Source organism: Caretta caretta, chromosome 5 (genome assembly GCF_965140235.1).
Source record: "Caretta caretta isolate rCarCar2 chromosome 5, rCarCar1.hap1, whole genome shotgun sequence".
NCBI lineage: Eukaryota > Metazoa > Chordata > Testudines > Cheloniidae > Caretta > Caretta caretta.
In genome coordinates this window covers 62,031,631-62,041,362 of record NC_134210.1, presented here as the reverse complement: position 1 = coordinate 62,041,362, position 9,732 = coordinate 62,031,631, and positions in this window count along the sequence as shown.

Here is a 9,732-nt window from a genome sequence, read left to right as displayed (position 1 = left end):
TTTGTTTGCTTTGTATTATTATACTGTATTATGTCTTCATGGCTGTGCTTGTTCAAACATGATTATTAAAATAAAAGTTTAACATCTTAACTACAGGAGAAAAATTTTCATAACTGTACTGCAATTATAGTGGAAGCCAAACTTTTTCTTAGCTTTAATGTACATTAATGTGGAATTGATGTTTCTGTTATAAATCCTTATTTGCTTTGTGGTGTAGTTGAATATTTCTTTTCACTAGTAACTAGATGTACCAATCAAACTGGGTAATCAAATTACAAACAAAAGTGGAACACACCTGGCATCTGCCCAACTATGAAAACTACTGCTTGCTCAGTCAAATAGTCATGCACACTGCCCTCCAGAATCTGGAATGGAACCCAAGATTTTTGACTCTCACCATTCCTCTGCTGCCAGGAAATGTCTCTGAAACATACTGGCAGAGTACATGTCTCATCCTTTGCTTGGGCTGGTCCACATAGAGCAGGGGTCTCAAACTCCCAGCTCATGGGCCATCTGTGGCACGTGACCTCCCCAATGTGGCCCGCAGGGCTCCAGCAGTTTTGGAGCTGGGTCTCTCCCTTGGCCCCACCTGCCGCCACTGGGTGCTCCCCCGCCAGGGGCTCCCACAGCCGAGCTGAACGGTGTCTGCCTGCTCGCTCCAGTGGCTGCTGGCCCTTCCCTGTGGCCCTGGGGTGGGGCTGTGCCTCCGCGTGCTGCTCCCACCCCAAGCACCCCTGCAGCCAATGGGAAGCTGCGGGGGTGGTGCCTGAGGGCAACAGCGCATGGAGGCTCTCAAGGTTCCCTCCCCACTCTGAACTCTAGGGTACAGATGTGGGGACCCGCATGAAAGACGCCCTAAGCTTATTTCTACCAGCTTAGATTAAAACTTCCCCAAGGCACAAATTCTTTGCCCTTGGAGGGTACCCTGCCACCACCTAGTGATTTAACAAAGTATCAGGGAAAGGACCACTTGGAGTTCCTATTCCCCCAAAATATCCCCCCAAGCCCTTACATTCCCTTTCCTGGGGAGGCTTGAGAATACTATCCTAACGAATTGGTTAAGAAGTGACCACAGACCCAAACCCCTGGGTCTTAGGACAATAGAGAAATCAGTCAGGTTCTTAAAAGAAAGATTTTATTAAAAAAAAAAGGTAAAAATCACCTCTTTAAATCAGGATGAAAAATAACTTTACAGGGTAACAAAAGATTCAAAAACACAGGAGAACTTCCTCTAGGCTTAGTTTCAAAGTTACAAAAAACAGGAATAAACCTCCCTCCAGCAAAGGAAAAATTCACAAGCAGAACAAAAGATAATCTAACATGCCTTGCCTGGCTTTTACTTACATTTTTTGTAATATGAGAGACTTTTAGGTTTATAGGAGAAAGAGTTTTCTGACCTAATGCTTCTCTGCTTCCCAAGAGAATACACACAACAAAGCCTTCCCCCCCCTCCAAGATTTGAAAGTATCTTCTTTGCCCACTGTCCTTTTGGTCAGGTGCCAACCAGGTTATTTGAGCTTCTTAGCCCCTTACAGGTAAGGAGGAATTCTAGGCTACCCTTAGCTGTATGCTTATGACGGAGGCCCAGGTAAGCACCGCACTCCCGACCTCCTCCCAGAGCCTGCACCCCCTACCACCACCAAACTCCCTCTCAGAGCATGCACCCCATCCCTACACACCCACTGCCCCCAAACTCCCTCCCAGAGCCTGCACCCTCTGCCCCAGCCCAGAGCCTGCACCCAGCACCCAAACTCCCTCCCAGACCCTGCACCCCAATCCCCTGCCCCCGACCTCCTCCCCCACCCAAACTCCCTCCCAGAGCCTTAGGTAGGTGGGGGGCGGAGTTTTGGGGGGTGGGTTCTGGGTGGCATGAGTGATATTATTGGCCCTCTGGTAGGGTTTGAGTACTGGCACTGGTCCTAAAGTAAATTGAGTTTGAGATCCCTGACATAGGGGATGACAAATTACTGCTTGTGTCAGTTAATTACAGGTTTCAGAGTAGCAGCCGTGTTAGCCTGTATTCGCAAAAAGGAAAGGAGGACTTGTGGCACCTAAAGACTAACCAATTTATTTGAGCATAAGCTTTCGTGAGCTACAGCTCACTTCATCGAGTAGCAGAGGTACATGAAGTGGATCTAAAGGCTTCAGCCCTGCTGATGAACCATATGGGGTGTCACTATGCCACATGGTAGAATTACTTTTTTTTTATTGCTTTAAAGAAAAAAAACCTAGGAAATCACACAAAAAACTAGGTCAAAAGAATGACTTCAACCTTCACCAGCACTCAGAAGTTAGGAAATGCCAGTATTAAAGTTGTGTGTGCTATCTTCAGTCCTCTTGTACTAGGGTGACCATAAGTCCCATTTTGGCCAGGATGGTCCCTTTTTAAAGCCCTGTCCTGGTTGTCCTGATTTTTTTGGCAAAAGCGGGCATTTGTCCTATTTGTTCTTGCCAACTTCATCAGTTGGCAAGCGCAAATGGGACAAATATCCCATTTTGTCAAAAATGTGGGGTGTAAAAGAACATGGGGGGGCAGGCAGGGCTTGGGTGAGCAGCGACACCAGTCCCGTGCAGGTGGGGGTGGGGGAACGGGCTCAGGCAAGCAACTTGGCCAGCCCCTGTGGGAGGGGGCAGGGAGGGAGGACTTGGGCTAATCCCCACACGGTGTCCCATTTTCCCTTTAGGAAATATCGTCACCCTACCTTGTGCATATGCATTATGGTAGTCTTTAATTACATTATCACATACTATTTTTTCCACAGGAACCCAGCCTCATTCAGTGTACAGACTGTACCATGCTCTGGGGTGAATCAGAGTTGTGTAGTGAACGAGACTGTTGTCTGTAGGACCCCTGCTTCCTTTGTTGCACAAGTCAGAAGTTGTGTCGTGAATGAGGCGGGGATTTCTGGAAAAGAAATGTTTAGTCCTATGATAAAGGCAACTGAATGCTTCCCGGGTGAATTGGATTCTATCCCTGCCTCAGCCACAGACTTCCTGTGTAAAGCTAGGCAAATCACTTACATTTTTCACAGGCAGTCATGAATTGTGTGCTGCTCATTTTGTGAGTGCCCAGCTTGAAACCCTGGGCTCTAATTTGCAGAAGTGCTGAGCACTCACAGCTGCAATTAAAGTCAGTGGGACCAATGCTCTGAACATATAAAATGCTATATAATGCTCAGTACTCTGAAAAAATCAGGCCCTCAGCATCTTTATTTGGGAACCCAAAATTAGTGCCTCAATTCTCTTTGGGTATAAGGGGGATAATACCACCCCTTCACCTCACAGGTATGTTGTGAAGCACTCATATGCTATAGTGACACAGTTTGAAGAGTGTGCAGTAAATATTATGGGGCCACACATCTTGTTCACTGAATGAGTCAGAGGACCTGCTTAAAACATTAGCGTAAGTGCATACACACTCTTCCCACCCTTTGGGATAGGGATGTTCTTTGAAAAAGGCATAACTGGGGTATCACTGTTATTGGCAGCTGCCAAAATGGTCCATTAGGGACATACAACTTTAAGCAGTTATGGGAGTGCTCTTTCACTGGGATCTCAGAAGTTGCAAACTGGCATACAATTATCTTTGTCCTGTCCCACGCCCTTCACTTTAGTCCTGTGAGCACAGTACAGGCAGGTCAAAGAATCTGTGTCAATATATTTAACGCAGGCCCTTTTAGAATGAAGAAACCCCGAATACTTCATGAACTACTGTGTACAATAATTATGTCACCACTGAAATTCTGTTGCATGCATCAGAGTCCAACAGATAACAGTTTAGAACAGGAAAGACCTGATCTGGTAACTATTTAAAACTGCAGAAAAAGTAAAAAGAATCACCAGAACTGGAATTTAGCCAGGATCTCAGTGTTAACTGGCCTACTGTAAAAAATGTCATAGAATCTTTAATTCTTTGTGTATGTGTCAGTGTGGATCCCACGGTAGGTATGCATGTGCCCCAAGCACATAATACCAGATTTTTTTGAATAGCAGTGTCTGTTGGGGTGTATGTGCCCTGTGCTGCCTCATGCTCCAGTATGAGGGCAGGCAGCTGCAACCCTCCCTCACTTTCCTCTTACCACCCATGGAAGCAAGATGGAAGCTAGCTGGTGTCTGACCCACTAGACTTTAGCCCTGGCTAAATTTCTCAAAAACTTATGAGATTCTTCAGAACCACTTTCATTCTTTTATTTTTATTACCCTAGGCTGCTTTAGCACTTGCTGAACCAAAAAGTGCTTGCAGACTGCCCCTCTACCTATACAACCCTCTCCCATAACACACACACCCTGCACAGGACTCAAAAAAAAAAAAAAAAAAAAAGGTGGACTCAAAACCCACTTCAAGCCTTGTCTGTCCTGTAACAGATTAATTCCACAAAAAGACAGGCATAGAAGATGGCTGTTCTGCTTGGGAGAGTTTTGCTTCCCAAGCAGGTGCCTCTCCTTTTCTGCAAGGAACCCACAAGTGGAGGGATGTGAAGCTGAAGCTCTGTCTTCTGGAGAAATCTATGAGAAATCCAGAAAAACCAAGTTCAAAGACCCCTCTAATAGTCAGACTCATATCTTCCAGTGTTCCATCTAATATGCAGACAACCATGAAGACCTCTGCAGAGAAAGCAGCACCAAATCCAGGCCCAGCTCCAGCATTGGTATCATCAGCACCAGTGCTGATGCCATTAACAGTGCCAGCTTCAAATTTGACACCTCAAATGTCAATACAACATGCCAAAAGGAGCCACCCAAAATACAAGTGCAGAAACTTGACATGGAGCTCTAGGTCCTCCCATAAAGAGGGACACGGAAGATGCCAAGAGACAAGCTAGCCAAGTCACAATGGCTTCAAAGACAGGTGGAAAGGAGCAGACTGCAGTGCAGCATACTCCACTGGTACCAGGCCCATCACCAGCAATGCCCCATAGATGTCAACTCTGATACCAATTGCAGAGACACACAGCGCATTGGAGCTGCACTCGGCACTGAGGTATTCACTGGCACCAACACAGTCTGTTGCTGATACTGTTTTACCAGTTAGCGCTGTGTATGAAAGAGGTACACTTCTCCTCACCATCCCCAGGACACACTTTTTTTTTTGCCAGCATCCAGCAGCGACTCTGCCGCTGAGATCTATGAGTAGTGCTGCCGAGAGTAGGGAGGATCTCTACAGACCTCAATCACCAGCATAGTGGCACTGGTCTTGCAAGCAGCTCACCAGCCCTCCATGCACATACAGTGCACCACTGTGGCCCTACTGGGGCTACTGGGGTCCACTTTATCAGTCCTTTAGAAGCCAGTCCCTGTCTTTATGGAAGAGGAGGTCCCCTCTCCTGTGACTTTGCGAGTGCGACCTCAGTCACTGGAATGAAGACATCCTAGATCTGAGCCTTGTAACAAATATCAGTCACTATAATACCAGTGGTGAAACATGTTGAAAAATGGTGTCAGATATCCTCCTTGAGATCCGAGTATTCTTACACCCACCCCAACACTCTTGGATGTCAAGAAGTCAAGATTCACCAAGAATATGCCCAAAGTCAAAGAGCCCAAATGCTTAAATCTGTTTGTAAGAAAGGAATTCTCATCAGCCTTGCTCCAGATGAGGGTGGGCAACTGCCAAACATTTCTGGCCAAATATGATTTTTTAACATGAGAACGGGTGACACCCTTCCTGGCCAAGCCCCCTCACAAAAGCAGATACAATCTGAAAGACATAATAAAAGGCCAGCTTGTGGCCAACACAGCTTTACAGCCAGCAGTTGATGCTTCTGACACCACAGCCAGGTCTATGGTCACCATAGTGACTAAGCAGACAGCGCTGTGGCTCCAAGCCTCAGGTATCCCTCACAAGATTTAAGACACGACTGAAGACTTGCTCTTTGAGGGCTTGGAGCTGTTCAGCGAACAGACTGATAGCACCCTATGTTCGCTGAAAGTTTTCATAGCAACCCTGTCCCCTCTGGGAACCTACACACCTCAACCCTATTGGAAGGTGTACCTCCCTCAACCATTGCACCAGCAGAGGCTGCATACCCCATCTTACCACAGATAGATGGAGTACATGCTGGGAATGCCCGAGATACAACAAGGGAGGGGCATCAAGCCTCTTTGACCTCTGTCCCACACTCTACCATGATGACTCATGAGCAAATTTGATGAGAGAGTTGGGAGGCACATAGGAACCAGTCTACAGAGCACAACCTCTGGAAGCCACCTTGCTCCATTCCCCAAGGCATGGTTCTGTTAACATCAGACAGATGGGTACTGGAGATTATAGCCCATGGCTACCCCATATAGTTTGATTCCACACCCACCCCCCTTCTCTATCGCTCTTCAGAGACTTGACTCACAAGAGCTTATTGCAAACAGAAGTGGTTTCTTTGCTTTAGCTTAGAGCTCCAGAGAAGGTTCCTCAAGAGTACAGGAGAAGTAGTGTTAATATTTTCTTATTCCAAAGAAAAAAGACATCTTTGTCCTATGCTAGACCTGAGGGACTCAGCAAATATATATACTGTCTCATGTTCAGGATCATAACACTTGCCTCCATCATTCCCATCACTCCAACCTCAAAATTAGTTCACATCTTTTGACTTCCAGGTTGCATACTTCCACATGGCCATCCCTCTGGCTCGCAGGAAGTACCTAAAATGCACAGTGGGGCCAGCCATTACCAATACAGGGCTCTGCCTTTCTCACTCTCTCCAGCACTGAAAGTGTTCACTAAGTGTCTGGCCATAGTAGGACTCATATAAGGAATTGGAGAATTCATGTCTACTCATATGTAAGTCACCAGCAGGTCCCAAATGGAGGCTGAAACAGCTCTGGATCACTTCCTTTCCCTGTTCTCCCACTTAGGACTCCTAATGAATGGGGGAGAGAGATCTCAATACTGTTGCAAAAAATAATATTAATAAATATAACTTTTTAAAAAGTAATTACAAACTTGTGTGCACCTTTACTAAATATTAAGAAATAGCTACAAGAATATTATAGTCAAGATGCTTGGAAATATAACAATACACATGCTTAGCTAACTTCTGTATGTTACAAAATGTTAAAGCTAGTCAAAGAAATTCCAGAAGGTTTCTGCTTCTAGCTCCCAAGGACAAGCAAACATCAATCTGTATGAACACTTTTAGGAAGAAAACTGAGTGTGAAAGGAATGTAGGTTTGTGTTATCAGAGCAATACATCTAGAGGTAAAGTGGGCCTATGCTAACCCTCCTTTCCCCCTTCTTTTTTTCCAAAGAAAAATCTGAGTTTAAACCCACTCAAAGAATTCTAGAAATAGCCTTAGTGATATTCATTTCTTTTGTAAACACACTACAGTTTTCATTCTTTAAACCTGGAGAACACTTATGATGGGCAATTTTTACAGAAGCTACTGGCTACTTCCAACTCATTTCCACTTAGAGGTGATAACATTTGTTGTTTCTCAAATGCTTAGAAGGTATAAGCTTCTACTAATGTGTATATTTATAAATATTTTGTATTTAAATGAAAACTTTCATATAATAACTGTCTGATATTATATAAATAATAAAATGTTTTATGTACAAACATAGAGCAAGGTCATTTAATGCTAGATTAATTATTAATGTAAGAAGCCATTTAGGTATAGAATACAGTAATGGTTAATTAACAGCTTAGGCTAAAGATTTTCTTAGAGTTATTTAAATTTAAAATACTGTTTTGAGAACTAATAACTTTTAAATAAAGAAAATAAACTAATGGACTTTTTAAAAACAATTTCATTTCCTGTCAAACTCTAATAAAAGTAAAATCTCACAAAATGAACTGAATAAAAAAGCTAAAATTAACTTTAAAAGTTATTTGAATCTTCACATATTTATATACACCCACAGAGAGAGTTATTAAAGAAATGTTGCATATTAGAAAGACCGCATATTTAGGAGATGAAAGTATCATATAAGCCAACCCCAAAGGCATAGAGCCAATAAAAGAATAACAGTAACCAACTTAAATCTGAACAAGCATTAAAGAGGTGTGTTTTCATATAGTTTCATCAAAATAATGATAAGGGTATACAAAATTCTCAAGTGAGCACCTCACACCCCTGGCTACTCTGTTTAGAAAGCAAGCACTCCTCAGTTTAGCCTTTCCACCACTAAAAGGAAGCTGCCACAGACAGATATGAAAAACAGAGAAGAATCAAGTTTCAGAGTAGCAGCCATGTTAGTCTCTAAGGTGCCACAAGCACTCCTCTTCTTTTAGAGAAGAATCAAGAAGAAACCAACCCAAGGAAACCTCCCCAAGACTTCAACATGGATGGATTGGTAAGAAAAAGTTAACTAAAACACTGCCAGGGATTAGATATAAAAGTCTCATAATGATTTTGTTGGAATACTGAAATAAATTAAGACTAACAGTTTCTCCTGTTAATCACCAACTGGTTAAAATGTATTTTTGGAAAGGAGAGGAGGACTAAACACTGGTAAACAAAAAAGTAGGATTTAATTAAATTTAAAATGTTTAATATTGGTTAATTGGCTTGTCTCAATACAACTCCTTAAATGGCTTCTTCTAAGTAACTGATTTAAATGTTTTCTTCTGTTTCATAGAATGTAGTTAAGATTGTTGACTTTGCCAACTATAAACTGCCAGGTTCATCTGCCCTAAAATCTCCAGAGTACTATCTCTGTTAAAAGCTCTACACAAAGAGACATATAGAAAAAAATTGTAATGGAAGTAACCAGTTTATCATTTGTGTTCAGTCATTTGTGTTTAATGTTTTCCTATTCTTTTCTTTAATTATAAAATAGCATTGGTTAATAATTGTGATTATTTTTCTTGGTCTTAATCATGGTGTCCCATAAAGTATTTAAAAGAACACCTGTGACTCAGTGGTGGTAACCACACCCCCCAAGTTTGTAGTAAGACAAACAATTAGTCCGAGCTGGCCTGCCATTTTTTGTTTCTCTGAACTAAATATTTTTAAAAAGAAAAGGAGTACTTGTGGCACCTTAGAGACTAACCAATTTATTTGAGCATGAGCTTTCGTGAGCTACAGCTCACTCACGAAAGCTCATGCTCAAATAAATTGGTTAGTCTCTAAGGTGCCACAAGTCCTCCTTTTCTTTTTGCGAATACAGACTAACACGGCTGTTCCTCTGAAACCTAAATATTTTTAGTAATTTTTAAAACCAAAGTAGTAGATGTTCAATAATTAAAAACTACCCCCTTCCATCTCACATGAACTATGAGAATTTGTCTGTCATACCAATGCAGATGATAGAGTGCATAGGAGCTATGCTCAATTCTAGTTTGGCAAAAGCTTTCCTGCCAGAAGATAGGTTTGTGTACCTTCAGTCAAGTCAATGACATATGACCTGCAGACAAGATTGATAGTTGCAGTGCGTACATGTCTGGGTCTCTTTGGCCACATATCTACATGGATGTATGTGATACTACTTGCCAGATTTTGCTAGTGACCTATGCATCGCTGCCGAAGGACAGTCTGACTTTCATCTGGCCACCTTATAACCAAATGAGTCTCAGTCCCACTCTGCATCCTGAAGAACTGGAATAGTGGATAGACCTGCTGAACGTAAGAAAATTGATACTCTTCTTGGTCCCCTCCCCAATGACACTGGGCACAGACACATCAGGGACAGGCTGGTGTGCCCCACTTGAATCACTTGCAAATGCAAGGTTCTTGGTCTCAGGACAATCTAAAACATCATATGAACATCTTGGAACTAAAAGCCATAGCATGGTG